A 15,680-nucleotide genomic window follows, 5' to 3' on the forward strand; every position below is an offset into this window, starting at 1 on the left:
AATGCACCCTGCAAAACTGAGGGCAGAGGACATTGGGGATGTGAGTTAGCTAAGATTAGATACAGAAGAGATTTTAAGCCTCATTATTTTGTCTGGCTGTGGCAGGAGTATCCCCTACGGGGCTTTCCTCAGTTCTTTATCTACACCTGCTTTTAAAAGAGCAGAAGACAGTGGAGAAAACCCTTTCCTTTGATTTCTCTTCAGCTGGGGACATCCGTCGCCCAGGACTGTAACCGTAGGTGTTTAGGTCGGGGGGAGATGTGCATCACTTCAGCCCCATGCTAGGATATGAAAGGATTAAATCTCTTTCCTTAGCAAAGTGGAAGGTCCCCAGGTGTCTTCTCTCAGGCTCAGAGATTGCAGTGGGAGAAGGAAGCAGGATCCAGCTGGGTAAGAGACCTCATCAAGAGGATAAAAGCATTTAGGGTAAAGGACAGTCTGTCTCCCTGAGTAGGGGAAGTAATCAGTGAGGATGTGCAAGGGTCTCTCAAAAAGCCCTAGGCAGGCAATGTGTGTATCAGAAAAGAATTTCCAGGCAGTGTGAAGGGGAACAAGCTGAAAGCGTTAATTAGTTCTTACACTGAACCATCCCACCCCCCCCTCCCCTTTTCTGTTAAGATATTCCCTTTCTTGCAATGACAACTGCTTTTCACCTTTCCTTTTCTACTTTTTTTTTTTTTTTTCTTTTAAACTTGTGTCCTAGTGAAAAGGTCTGTTAAGGAAACCCCCTACTTATCACCTGAGGCTAGCTGCTGACTTACTGTTTCTCCAGAGGAGATAATGCTAGCTGATTAATAAATAGGGTGGCTACCCTTTTTCATCAATATTAGGAGTAAGCTGACACCTTGATCTTTAGCCTGTGGAATGAATCACACTGTAAGAGTTGTTACTTTTGGAGTAGTCATTTCTTCTCGCACATTATGCTCCCTGCTGTGAAAAGGCTTGGCCCTGATTAGGAGATCCTTGAGCTGGGGGCAGGTACCCCAGGAATGTGAAATTTCACTCCGGTGAAATGCTTTCTCTCCACCAATGTAACCAGTGTCTCATGGTGAAACCTGGGTTCAGCCAGGGTTGGTAGGGGATGACCTTGAGTACTGCAGAACCTCCCCTGCCCAATGCTGCTGCTTCTCATTGAGGGTGGCAATGTTGGGATAGCCTGTTTTCTTATTTGGAAGTTTGGGCTATTTCCTAAACTTGCTAAAACCAGTGGAGACTTACTGAGCAGTGGTTGCTGAGGTATCTGTTCTTGCTTCCATGTCCTAAGAAGTGCTGACGTTATTTTCAGAACCCTAATGGAACTGACAGTATTTTGTTTAGATCTAATTACTCACAGCACATTTACAGAAGTTAAATGGGAGACCTTCAGTCCTAATCATCTCTCAGGACAAATGTGAGTGCCAGCAGGATTCCCATCTGCAGAAGATAATAATTTCAAGAGGAATCATGAAAGCCATGATATGTAAGCAGAGATTTTGTTAGTTTGAACCTGAACTTAAGTAGGCAACTGGAAGAATCCCTCAAATCCTGAAACAGAACCAAGTTACTTAAGATTTTACTACATGGCTTGGACTCTCTAAAGATAGATTTGTCCAGCCTTTAAAAATTGAAGACTGATTTTCTTCACTGAGGACAGTTGTGTCTTTTTGTTTGTTACCTAATAGCTTTTAAAGCATTTTCATCATTTGTGAATGAAAAGACACTACTTTTCCCCATCCCCAAATGTGTCAGTAGTGTTCAAAAATAGTGAAGTATGTTGCATTCAAAGTTGTAAGTTCTGTATGTTCTCATGTGCCCTATCCTGATTTGGATTTGAGCAAAACTTTAAAGTAATGCAGGGCACTAAAATAAGGCATTAATGTGTTTTGAGATGTAGAATTAGAGTGTTTGAGCATTGAATATACTTTAATGAGTCTCGAGATACAAAGTAATTAAAGTGGCTGTGTTTGAAATAGTTTTTTTCTCCTCATGTTTTGTTAGCAAGAGGAGATAGATATATAAGCAAACTGTGATGGAACTTTAAAAATATTTTCAATCAACCAATCTCTCAGCTGAATCAGGACCAGAGAATATCACTATATGTAACAAAAAAAAAAAAAAAAAAAGCAGAAGCTGATTTCTGTGACAAGAAGTTAATGAGATTTCATGCAATGTCTATCTTTAGTGGACCCTTAGGTTTCTACTACCTAATATAACTACAGACTTCTTACCAGAGGAATATAGGAAGACTCTCTTGGTTTTGGTCCAGTCTGATGTTTTTTGCATTGGCCTCCTGCTGCTGCAAGCTCTTCTTATGTGCTGTTTCATGTGCCTGGAATTCTGGAGCGGGGTAGCAGCAAGGTGACTGGAAGAACTAATGCTGTTCCTTCAGGGACATTTTTTTCCCTCTCCTGTTGGCACAGCTGAGATTCAACTGCTATTGCATACATCAGGGAGGAAGCCAACAGGGAGCAAAGTAAGAATCAAAACCTTAGTTGCCTCTAAAATTTGGAACTATATGTCATGGGGATTTGAGCTTGTTAAGCCCAGAAATTCCCACTTCCCCATAGGCAGAAAAAGCCACCTCAGCAAATGAAACCTCTGTAAAGGGCTAGCAGAAGTAAGAGAGAAAAAAAATCCCTTTCTGTAAAACATGTTCGGGCAAGGCAGAGTTGGTTTTATGTAAGATCATTTAAAAAGACAAGTTCTAATATTTGAATTTCTACTTTTATTTAGTTATGCTTAGCAATTCCGATAATGAAGATTTATTGATGGTCTTTTCTGCCTTGTTGCAGACAGTCTTGCTGGAGAGTCATATTTGTATGGCTTTCTGCTTTAATTTCCACCTTTATTACTCTGGGCATCTGCATGGAATGTGATTGGCTTTTCCTCAAAAGTTCGGCTTCTGTTGTTCTCACTTTTTCTGTTGGACTCAGATTCTTTTGTCTGCAGCATCACAATAACTTTCACAGCAACTAATTCTATTCTGTCAGAAGCAGCTTTTTGGCAGGAAGCAAAAGGAAGAAGCAGAAGAAGCAGAGGAGGTCTTAGGTACAAAGATCTTATTTTCATGAATCAGCTCTTTGTAACGGGAAGATGAAAAGGCAGAAGCATTGCAGTGTTTTAATTTGTTCTCCTGCTATGATTCACGCTACCTACCTTCAGCTGCTTTATCATTTTCCTTCCTTTGAGCTGCTCCAAACTCTTTCAATCCAGTTGTTCTGTTGAAGGAAGGGTCTGTAGGACTTAACGCTATGGCTTATGGAGACACTCCCAGTGTCTGGAGGGAAGCAGCTTCCAAGTAATGCACCCAAGACATGACCATCAGTATGCTGAAAATCTGTGCTTGTCCAAAATATTTTCCAACAAGCACAGATCCTTTGGTAGTCTTATGGTGAAAAGTTAAATATCAGTGAATGAGAGGAAAGCCTTCCCTGTCTTTGCTGCAGTTCCTTAGGAGACATCTGATACTGCTGCTTCCTTGCGTAGGGTCAGATGTAACACTTTTTATCTGAAGTTAAGTGTAAAAGAAATAGGAGGAAGGTTTGGAAAGTCCTGGGGCTGGGTAGGAAGAGAGGCAGGAAATGTTAATGAATATAGCCATGCTGATGTCTTTCTAGGAGAAATAGGTGAGCTGCCCTTGCTTTATGCTCTGTTAAAGATGTAGCTGTCCCATCGTGAATATAAGTTTCAGTCCCCGGTTGCATGACCTGTAGGTGCTCAATCTTGCTGTCATGTTTTGTATTATCTGTCTTCAAGGTAGTCTAATGTCCATTCCCATAGCATCTAAGAGCCTCTAGATGAAAGCTGTGAAAGTGCAGTGGTGAGCTTGTGCATGACATGAAATTGTGTAACGGGGAAAAGATTAGGATAAGGGTAAATTAGGTGAGGTAACTTTGAGGGGAAGGGTGCCATGCCTGTAAGAAATCCGTGTGCCTGACTCTGCAGAGGCTTCACCTTCCTAGTGCTGCATCAGCAGTAAAACCTTCTGTAAAGAAGAAATCTCTCAGAGGACCCCATCAGCTGCATTCAGAAATCATGTTTCCTCTAACAAACTCTGGGGTGCTTGGAGCCTTTCCATCATGTGTTACCTGAAAATTTGTTCTTTACCCCCCATCCTGCATCACTTACTGTCCTCCCCCCTTCCAGGCACAGGGAGCTCAGGGGGTGTGTGAAGATGAGAGGTGGAAGAGGTCAGGAGTGGTGTCATCCTTCTGTTCCCCCTCCAAGCTGCTAATGTATGCTTCTGGAGAGCCACACGAACTGAGTAATTACTGAATTACAGCTAGATCAGAAGTGGTGACCTCAGAGACAGAAGGAGACTCTCCATCTCCATTTGTCAGTCCTCTTGGGGTCAGAAGGACAATTTTTCGCTGGGATCTGTGAGAGAGGGGAAAGAGAAGTGCAAGGTAAGCCTTACATTAAGACAGAACAGGGAAAAACATTTGCTTTAGCCATTGCAGAGTTCACACAGCATTGCTTACATGTGTGTAATGACAGCAGCACTGGTGGGAGCAGTGGCACTAACCTGAAGTCACTCAGGTTAGGGGACTTTATTTTGCTCAGAATCTCTCATCCATCACAGAGGAGGGTGCCAAGTCTTGAGACCATTTTCCTGTCTTATTTGTGCCTCTATCCTCAAAAGCATTTTGATTAGGAGATGGCAGGGAGGATTTCAGGGAGGAAATGTGTAGGATTAGGAAAGTTTCTGCTGTGGTAGTACCATAGTGGCTCTGTACAATTATGACCGAGCTGATTTTCTTGCACTAAAAACAGAGATTTCAATCTTTCTTGCGACTGTGGTGTAGCACATATGCTGAATTTATAGCACTTACTCTTGGATGATGGAATGTATTTGCTGGAAATTTACATTCAAACCTGTTTAGTGTGTTGTGTTCGTTGTGAAATTGATCCTTTAAGGTTTTGGTGGGGGTTTTTTGTTTGTTGGTTTTTTTTTTTGGTAACCATTTTTTGCCTTAAATCCCTGGGGTTTTTTCTTCCTTTCAGAACTGAAGGGTGAGAGTGTATAGATGCAACTGAGGAGATTACATTGAAGCAGAAAATCTTGCATGGATGTTAGATTCCCACCCTGATCATGTGTGAGGGATTGTAGCCCTAGTAGCATGATGGGGTTACTTTCTTCATTAGTCTTAGTCATGTTTTATTTATAAAAATTTTTTTTTTTTTTGTGTAACCGATGGTGGTCAAGCAGACAGATGCCACTGAATGGCCAAGTCAGAAGGTTGGATTTCTTTTTCTGGAAAGAAAATGAAATGTTCAGTGGCACAGCAAAACTTGGCAATGTGAACAAGGTGTACTAATGACAGTGGTTTTTCATCTGGAGTCTGCAGACAGCCAAAAATTAGTTTCTGAGAGAATTAAATTATCCATTAAGCTCAGTGGGGTTGTACGTTAGAGCTTGATATATCACTTGGAAAGCTGCAAAGGATATGGCGTCTCTACTTGTGTGATATTTAACTAATACAGTTTTGATAACTTTGTTTACATTCTGTGCTTATATTGACCCTGTGTATTACCAGTGATGCCTACTGAAATGCAGCAGCTGAAGATGGTGTGACAATTGGCTGTGTTTATACCATGAGCTCTTTTAAAACTTCAGTTCATCCTTCAAAATCAACCATATAGTTTTCAAGCTTTTAAATATTTTAAAAAGCAACTCTTGTTGTATTTCCCTTGTAACACCTATAAAGTAGTAATAACAGAGATGGGAAATGCTGTTCTGCAGCAGACTAGAGATCCAGATACTTCACTAACTTTTGGTCCTTTGAGAAATATTTGACTTGGTAATGGTTGCTGTCCTTGTATTTTTGTATGCCTTTTTGTGCATTTTAACAAAACTTTTGCTATTTATGCTTCAACTTAATTTCAGACATTAGGTAAAAAATACCTTGATGTAACAAGCTTATTTAGATAAGCTGTGCTCTCATGTATTTATATATACCAAAAGGTTTTACCTTAAGGTAAGTTTAAGTTTAGCTCAAGTTAGAGTGCTCTAAACACTCCTACCGTACAGATCTACATAAATTATTGACCTCAATTGACGCTTCACTTCAAAATCAGGAAACAGATTTGGAAAACCAAATTAGAAAAATTTTATTGAGTTCCCCCACCCTGTTACAGCTTTTATCAGAGTCCTGGATCCCCTGGGGAATGCTGCTCTAACCAAGCTCTTAGCATACCGTGGCAGTCAACAAGATTAAGGCTGTTTCTGACGAGAGCAACCTTGCAGTTTGTCACGGCGAATGTGCTGTCGGAGCCACTTCTCCAGGGAAGGAAGCGATGACCTCCACCTCCTGTGAGCAAAGCACTGTGCCTGAAACACCAGCTGTGAATGGGCAGCCAGTGCTGAGGAGAGCAGGGTGTGCAGTACTGCGAGAGCACGCGGTAAGGCAGCGCCTGTGTGCTCCAGCTGCAATTTCCAGGGAACTGAGGCGGAGCACATCGCAGTATTCTCATCCCAAGGAGATAAGGCATAGGTCACAGCAGTAGATTGGTCTCAGAAAGGAGGCAGTGCCTCTCAAGGCCCAAAGGGAGTGGGCGGAGGAGCAGGCAAGTCTTTCCTAGATGCTCCAGGTGCATGATTCCTGACCAGCAGCCGGGGAGTCCCTAACACCCACAAATTGTTAACTGGAAAGACAAATGGAAGAAGCACGTGTATTGTTGTCTGTTCTGGTTGTTTTCCCCAGACTACTGGGCATCATTTTAGGCTTATCTAGATGGAATTTCAGCCAGCCTTCAAATTATTTTTGACAGATAATGCACGGTATGAGATGTGGTGGTTTGTATTTATTTTTCATAAAAGGCAAGTCACCTGTGGAGGAGCCATCAGGGAAGTTGTCAACTGGCTGTGCTGACAACACAGTCCTTCATAGCAGTTCATCGCCTTTGGGATGAGCTCCGAGCAAGAGGCCTTCGCTTGGAATACGGCTTGCTGAGGATCTGGCAAACAAAGCTCGGGAAACAGGGCAGTTATTGAAAGTGTCATATCTGCTCAGCAAAGTTCCTGGCAAAGCAAGTTTTAAATGATGGTTGAGCTTTCTCTGCCCACTACTTTAGAGCTTCGCAGAGTGCCAGCCCTACTGCATTTTCACGTGAAACGTTCTGAGTGGCAGATGGAGGAAACTAATGTCATACAGAGCTTCCCTTGCTGGCATACTGGCTTAAATGAAGGAGGTGATGATTTGACAGGCACTGCATCCTTGCTCTACAGCTGCCCCATCCACCTTGCCCTCACTCAATCCCAAAAACTAGTGAATAATCTGAAGAAAGCTTAATTATCTCTTCAGCGCAGAAGTGCAGTAGACGCACGGGACTCCCAAATGCAAGGCTGGTGGGGGCTCGGAGGGCCGGCAGTGCCACTCGTGACGGCCCGAGAGGCTCCGGGCAGGCGGTGCGGGGCAGGAGAGCACGGGCACCGCCGCCTCCATGTTGTTTCCTCAGATCCCCGCGCCTCCACTGAGGCACCTCCGCTTCGGGGCCCGCCCAGCCCCGGCGCACGGCCCGACTGCCGCCTCGAGTGTGCTCCAGGGCTGCGAACCGGCCCCGCCAGGGCTCGGCCGCGCTGTCCGCCGGGCGGAGACAAGTGGGCAAACGGAGCAAAGCCGGTTGTTAAAATGCCTTGGAGGGGTGAGGGTGGCGGTATTGATTGGCGGGGAGAGGGAGATGTGCGCTGCCCCGGTGCCTGCCCGCCGGGGGTCCCGGTGCCCTCCGCAGGGCGGGCTACTGCAGCACGCGCACCGGGCGCGCCTCGGCCACGTGCTGCGGGTGCGCGGGACGGGGGGGGGGTGGGGGAGCGGCGCGCGGTTCCTTTAAGCGGGCGCGCGGTGGTGGGAGGGGCTCCCTTACGCGCGCGCGGAGGCACGTCCTCGCACGCGGGGGCGCGCGCGCACGCGCCGCTCCCCCTCCCCTCCATCCCTCCCTCCCTCCCTCGCCCGGCCGGGACCCGCCGCCTCGCGCCGCCGTTCCCGCTGGCGCGCGCGCTGGCTCCGCCACCGGCCGCCGCCATTGGCTGCCGGGGGTCAGGTGACCCTGTGTTATTTCCTGTGTGTGTGTGTGTGAGGTGTGAGTGAGGGGAGGAGGATGGAGCCGGACGCCCCCGCGCCCCCGCCCGCCCCCCGGCTCCGCCGCCCCCGCTGCTGAGCCGCCCCCGCCCCGCCCGCCCCGCCCGCCGCGGCGGAGGGCGCCGGGCACGGCGGCGGGGGGGGTCTCAGGTAAGGGGCGGCCGCGCTGGCCGGGATGTGTCGGTGTGTGTGGGAGGCCTGCGGAGGGAGTGTGAGCTCCTGGCGGGGGAAGCCGAGGTCGCCTGCGCGTGTGGGAGGGGATGTGAGGATCTCATCCGTGAGGTGGGGGGCGAGCGCTGGGTACCAGGGGGGCTTTTGAAAGGGCTCCTGGGAAGTTAAACCTTCCCCCTCCCCCCTTTTTTTCTCTCTCTCTTTTTTTTTTTTTTTTTTTTTTTTTTCTTTAAAGAAAAAAAATGTTTGTTTACGTGTGCTCGAAGACGCCCTCGTGCTGCCTGGTGGGGTGCCCACCTGTTTTTCTGTCCCGGAAGAATGGTCTTTTTGCAAGAATTGCGAAGTTTTTGTGGGGATTGGTGTTTTCGTTGAAGAGCTAAGCGATTAAAACTGTTGGAGAAGATGGATGCACAGTGCTGGAATTGTAGTAGGTGGACAGGCTGTGTTGGGAATGCTTGAGGTTTGTGGTGCCTCTCTGCTTTTTGGAGGCTCAGCCTAGCCGTTGCTTATCTGCAGAGATAATCAGGATATAATGTGTTCGGGCTGCTGTGAGGATCAGTTTGTCTTTTCCTAATGGTGCTTACCTTGCTGGAAGTTGTGTTTAGGGCTGCAGTTGGAAGTTATTTTTCTTGCCTTGAGGGAAGGGATAAAGGAAAGTTATGTAACGTAAGTGTTCTAACCTATGTATCAGAGCTGTCTAATGGTACTGGGGCTCTGTTATTAACTTGAAAATAAGAACATGTTTGTGTATGAATCAACAAGTGATTACTGTCTCTCTGAGTAGATTTGACTCCACCGGAATCCTTTATTTCTTGTGTATACTGTCTTTTCCTTCATTAAAAGGGCAGGCAGCTTGATTAAATTGCAGCGTTGTTTTCTGTATTATTCCTTTTTATTTAAAGTCTTCCTGTGAAAACAAAAGAAAAATGAGAGGTACACCTGCGAGGGGATCGAGTTTCAGAGCTTTCTGTGTTTAGGTTAGCATTTTGAAAGCTATTAATGTCTGTGTCGCTTGTTGCCATCTGTTGCTGCATGCATGGGTGATCCTTGGGAGAGTATGATTTTTAGCATGCTTCCTGACCAATAGATGTGCACGGAGCAGTTGGATCACCTCTCCTCAGATTTTATAGAGCAATGAAGTGACTGCATGATGGAGATGCAGCAGCTTTTGGATTTGGTTTGTAGCACATTGGCTGAACTCAATTCAAGAGGAGCTGGTTTCTTTTGCACATTTGCTAGACTTCTTTTGTCAGATAAACTTGTTTTTTGAGGCTTACCTATGGGTATTATATAGCCTAGTGAAATACATTTCATTAAGTGTATGTAATAAATAATTTTTAGTATTGTTATTTCAGTTTTCATTTGGCTGAAATGGTTTGCATTTTTTTTGTTTCTTTGGTTTTTTTCCCTTTAAATCCACATCTTTAAATAGGATTCCATGTTAGTTCACTTTGAGTTGTTTGAAGCTGTATTATTTAATATTAGGTTCCATTGGCATTTGAAAGGGCAGCTGCATTAGTGTACTGCAGGGAGAATTGCTGTTAAAAAGGAAAAAGATTTATTTGCTTAGTCATCTGTCTCTTAAACTTTGTTAATGCTACAAGGAGAGGAGGATAGTCATTCCTCATTTCTGTAAATTGCTGGTATTGTGGATTCTGGTTAAATCAACAAGCAAGTTACTGTGCCATTTGAGTGAAAGTATGACAACACTTTTTATATAAAATATACTACTTTCCTATTGGATTCTTTTGAATCTTGTAGCTTTGGGATAGTGTTTGGGCTTTGTGTTGTTAGGTTTAAATGTCTGGGGGAAGTTCTTGGACTTTTTTTTCTGCTTTGGTATTCTTCAGCCTATTTAGCTTTAAGTCTGTTAACATCCTTTCTAGTAGAATTGTGGGTGTTTTGACACAATTTGGGCTTTGACCTATAAATCAGTTTTCAGTGTTTTGGGGGTAGATGGAACATGGATTTTTGCTGAAACATGTGCTTTCATATACCTTTGCAGCCTGGGGCAGGTTAATTGTGCTTCCCTATATGAAAGCTGTAGGAGCAGCTTCATTGTTAGGGACTTTGATAGGAGGTCAGGAGTTTTGATTTTGTTCTTGTTACTTTTCTTTGTTACTAATGCTTCATAAAAATAGCCTGAAGTGAATTTTTATTAAAGAGGTAAATCTGTTTCTATAATGTGTAAATAAGAAGTGAAGGTTATTTAAATGAAAGAGAACTTATTTGTGTATTAGTTGTAAAGGAGACCTCTTTTTATTGTCAGAAGAAGCTTCCTTAATCTTCAGCTGAAGAAATAGGCTGTTCCTAACCTGTTTGCTACATTTTAAAGGATACTCAGTGTAAATAAAAGCATTCTTAATGGTTCCATCTATGACTGATACATATATGAAGTGTGTAGGACAAAGAGTGAAATGTGTAGGATTTTGAGTTTTTTCCCTCTCTCACTTCCTGTTGTGGAAATGTGTGCAAAGACAGTCTTTTGAGCTCTTAGGACAATGTTAAAAAGAGAATCATTGCATACCCCCTTTCTCCCTTTTTAGGTCAGGTGTAACTAAACCACCCACGAGACGCAGCAAAACAGCAATAGCACCACTCTTGGAGTAAGAGTTACAGTGCACATGTTCCTTTGCCATTCTACCATCTTGGAATGCTGCTGTCTGGAGTGAAGGCATAATATGTAATAAACTTGAATAATTCCATGCTGCTTCCTTGGCTTCTCTATAATTTGAGATAAGGGTATTTAAGAGTTTATAGTGACTTATGCATACTGTGCATTTTGATACAGGGCATGCCAGATCTCCATTTGGGTGGGATAGCTTTTTAATTAAAGCATGTGTTTATTTTTCTATATCTTGTTCAGTTATGTTTTGTACTTATGAAAAGTATCACATTCATGTATTGGGAACCTGAATTCTTATAAATTACAAGGATTTAGTAATGCTTTTGGCAGTGCTGGCTTCTCAGGCTTCAGAATGTACCTTAACTGGCTGTGTGAGAATTTGTGTTGCTTAATCCCATGGTTGGACTCTGAAGTGGGGAAGATTATTAATGGCAGTTTCTGAAGAGCCAACTAATTGATTTGTTGGTGGAGACTAGATTGAGACCAACCAACTCTTCCCATTCAAGAAATTAAAACTGCAGTTTGATAGCAAAAGATATGTTTTATTGACCACTTTTGGTGAAATTTCTTTTGAAATAGTATTTTAATTTCTGGTTTAGCTTTTGGACTTCTAAAATCAAAAATAAAGGCAGTCCTTAGTGTTTAAACCCACTTCTAATAGTGTTGATATGCTATGTAGAATTGTCTTTATTGCAGTCAAACATTTCTTGTTACTGCTAGAGAGCACAAACATAGTGTATGCAGAGGTGTATGCTTTGCTGAAATCATGCAGGAGAGGCTGTTCCTGTAGTGGGATCCTGATGTTCAAATTTGTTCCTATCAAACTTTCCTTACTTACAAAAAGAAAAAAAGAAAGAAAAGATGGTTCAGTTATTCTTATTGCCTGGATCCCATTCCTGACAGTTCTTGACTAGACTTCAGTCTTGACTGAACTGGATAAATGAAGGATGTCTTCAGCCATGTACAGCACTGCTGGTGCATCTGTGTCACCCTGGTGTCTGGCTATACCTCTCCTTGATTGCTTCAACTGAGCCTTTCCACTGCTGCTTACCACTAAGATTTGTTTGGGGACACTTGGAAAAGCATGTGATGTTCTTCATTATGCATGTGCAATGGCTTTCCTTGCATTTTAGAAACAGGAAAGGACAAAAATAGAAAGCGAGACCCAAAGACTCAAAAGTCAAGAGTGACATGTAGTCAACAGTGGATTCTGTTTTGCCCTGTTGGAGGATAAGATCTGCTCTGGGGGTTCTAGAGTCTGTGCTTTGCTGCCTGTTTGCCTTTGAAGACAAAGAAATGTAGAATTGCATTTTACCAGCTCTTGAACTTCTTGCTGCCTTCATGAATAACAGCACAAGCAGTTGAACTTCCAGTTTTGGATACAACAGCGCTGTGATGTTGCAGTAAGACTCCTGTTTCTTCCTGCCTCTTACCAGTGATTCCTCAAGAATGGAGCTTAGCAGTGGCAGCCAAAAATGCAAGCATCCTCTTGTGAGCTCAGACTGGTGACATTGAACAGGCTTGTGTTTTTTCCAGTGCCTATTGTGTTTTTTCTTTTACCACAGTGTTTGTACCCTGTGATGATATTTGGAAGGGGTGGGGGGGAAAGTATTACCAGGTTCTTTGTCAGAGAGTTGAGTTCCTTGAGATTTGACCTATTCTCCATTTAGGAAGGCCATTATTTCTTGCCTGAATTGTGATGCAACAAGTAGAAAAAGCTAGAAAAATTACTTTTTCCCCCCTGCTTTTTCATTACAAGCACACAGTGTACCTGTGTTCATACCAACAACTGTGTATGGAATTCATTGCACATTCTGTGCCGAAACATGATGATTAGGTTTCATAGTATTTTACTAGTATGAACTCAGTCATCTAATTGCTAGTAAATTGCAAATCCTAAACAGAACCCTCTGAGCTCTCATCAGAGCTCATCAGTACCTAGCTAGAAATTGTATAGGGAGCTGCTGTGCTGGAAGCTTTAGTACAGTTTATTTGAAGTATTGCTCATATCACATTCCCTGTAAAATTAGGTGCTGCAAAGTGTCTTGTTAATAGCTTTTAACTGAACTAAAGACTTGGTATTAGCAGAGCTGACTGAATGGCTTGTGTCCATGTATAGCATCACTAATGACTGGGAAAAACATACCTAAAACTTATTAGCTGAAAGAAAAATATGTGCTGTCATACTTGCCAGAATAGGAATAAACCTTCATGACCATAATGAAATGTTGTTAATCAGCCTTCAATTCAGTATCTGCAGTTTGCTGTTACTCTTGGTAAGATGCCTGGATACACTTCAATTTCCATGAGATTTGATTTATTCAACAGTGTTTTCTATGAGTAGATGTTCTGGAATAGTGGAAATGATATATGTGATTTTTAAAATACTAACATGAATGGTTACATGATAAATGTAGTGAATGATGCATGATTAGCATTATGTTTTCTGCTGGAAATACAACACATCAAGGCAGAAACAGTCTGGGAAGTTCTTGGAATGTGTGTCCTGACACGAATGATGTGGTGGTAAGCTAGGGAAGGCACCTGCTGTACCTGTGGTTTGTGAACAGAGAAGTCATGGTGGGTGATGTGATGGTCAGAGAACATCCTGGGCATGCAAGGATAGTTTTCAGTTCTTGGGGAAGTAAGGAGGGGAATCAGCAGAACTGCCACCTCTGACTTCCAGAGAGCAGAGATTCTGGCCTGTTCAGGAGCCTGGTTGACAGAGTCCCTTGGAAGGCATTCCTAAAGGACAGAGGAAGGTTGGACATTCTTCAAGAAGGAAAGTGCAGGAGCAGGTTGTCACCATGTGCTGAAAGCTAAGCTAACAGGGAAGGCTGGTCTATCTGAACAGAGAGCTTTGGCTGGATGTTGGGGAAAATAAAAAGAGATGACCTTTGAAACAAGGGGCATTAAACTCAGGGTGATTACCATGATGTTGAGAGGTTACACAGAAAGAAAATTAGAAGTCCAAAACATAACTAGAACTAAATCTGGCTGCTAGTATGAAATACAACCAAAATGTTTCTATAACATACAGTAGCAACAGAAGGAGGGCCAGAGTCCTTTATTCAGTGTGGGGGTGGCAAAGGATAAGGAAAAGGTTGAGATGCTTAATGCTTTTTTGCTTCAGTCTGTAATGGCAAGACCAGTTGTTACCCGCATCTCCAGACCCCAGAGCTGGAAGACAAGGATAGGGAGAAGAAAGAAGCTCCTGTAATCTCAGGGAAAATGGTCAGTGACCCTCCTACACCACTTAGACACATGCAAGTCTATGGGGCTAGGTGGGATCCACTCAGGCTGCTGATGGAGTTGGCAGAAGTGTTCACTGAGCTGCTTGCTTTCAGCAATCCCAGCTACCTGGGGAGGTCCCTGGTGACTGGAAGTTGGCAAATATGGTGGCCATCTACAGTAAGGGTTGGAAGGAGGATCTGCAGACCTGTCAGCCTGACCTCTGTGCCCAGGAACCTCCTGAAACAGATCTGAAGTGCCATCACGTGGCATGTATGGTTCAGCCAGGTCTGGTCAGCATGTATTTAGGGAAGTCAAATCCTAATTGACCAGCCTGATCTTCTGCAACAAGGTAACCTCTTCTTAGGGAATGAGGGAAGGGCTGTGGATGTTTCTAGCTGGACTTCATTAAAGCTTTTGATAGTGTTTCCCCCAGCACTCTTCTGGAAAAACTGGCTGTTGGTGGTCCTGCACCATTGCCCTGTTTGCTGGGTGGAAAACCAGCGGAATGGCCAGTCTCAGAGTGATGAGGAATGGAGTTTCATCCAGCTGGCACCTGGTCCTGAGTTTTGTTCCCCAGGACTTTGTGCTGGAGCCTGTCCTGTTTGATGTCTTTATTGATGATCTGGGTGAGGAGATTGAGTGCACTCTTAGTTTGCAGATGGCACCAAACTGGGCTGGAGTGTTGATCTGGTGGAGCATAGGAAGGCTCTGCAGAGGGATCTGGTTAGACTGGGTTGATGGGCCAGTGGTATGAGGTTCAGCAAGGCCAAGTGCCAGGTCCTGCACTTGAGTTGCAGCCGTACCATTCAGTACTGCAGAGTGGCTGGACAGCAGCCCAGTGGAGTGACAGCAGCTGAACATGAGCCCATGAGTTTGTGTGCCCAGGTGGCCAAAAAGGCCAGTGGCAACATGGCTCCTACCAGATACAGTGTGGCCAGCCCCTGTACACTTGTGAGGCACAAGTGCCTCAGTCCTGTGTCCAGCTTTGAGCCCCTCGCTGCAAGGAGGACATTGAGGGGCTGGAGTGTATCCAGAGAAGGACAATGGAGCTGGTGAAGGGGCTGGAGCACAAATATTATGAGCAACTGGGGGAGCTGGGGTGGTTTAAGTTGGAGAAAAGGAGACTCAGGGGAGACCTTGTTGCTCTCTACACTGCCTGAAAGGAGGCTGTTCAGCCTCTTTACCCCAAGTAACAAGCAATAGGACAGGAGGAGATGGCCTCAAGTTGTGCCAGGGGAGGTTGAGATTCGATATTAAGAAATATTTTTCACCTGAAATAGTTAAACATTTGAACAGGTTCTGTAGCAAAGTGGTGGAGTCACCATCCCTGGAAGTGTTTAAAAAGATGTGTAGACATTGTGGTTAAGGACGTTTTTGTGGTAGCTATGAGTATTCTATGAGAGAGGTTGGATTTGATAATCTTAAAGGTCTTTTATAAGCTAATGGATTCCATGATGCTTTAAACCATGTCTTTCCCTTTTGTTTCTCATCTTGCATTTGGGGCAAAAAATGAATTCAACAGTATTCTGTCATGTTGTTTAAGTTGATTTGCTCACTGTAAGTTTTCCCTATTTCACTTCATGTGTGGAGTT

At 44.0% G+C, this 15,680-nt stretch overlaps 1 protein-coding gene across 8 annotated transcripts in view; it reads left to right on the plus strand.

Moving 5' to 3' along the window:
• TCF20 (transcription factor 20) overlaps positions 1–15,680 on the plus strand; it is a 129,099-nt gene that overhangs the window by 55,702 nt on the left and 57,717 nt on the right. Inside the window, exon 1 of one of the 8 annotated variants that reach the window (XM_079303643.1) lies at positions 8,072–8,207. The exons of 4 other annotated variants lie outside the window; for them this stretch is intronic. The gene's annotated coding sequence lies outside the window, so the exon portion shown is untranslated. Of the gene's footprint in view, positions 1–8,071; positions 8,208–8,256; positions 8,340–8,471; positions 8,689–15,680 lie in introns of those variants that run through there. 3 more of the 8 variants (XM_079303646.1, XM_079303644.1, XM_079303645.1) reach the window with 3 other exon arrangements.

The sequence above is a fragment of the Erithacus rubecula genome (assembly GCF_903797595.1).
Source record: "Erithacus rubecula genome assembly, chromosome: 4".
NCBI lineage: Eukaryota > Metazoa > Chordata > Aves > Passeriformes > Muscicapidae > Erithacus > Erithacus rubecula.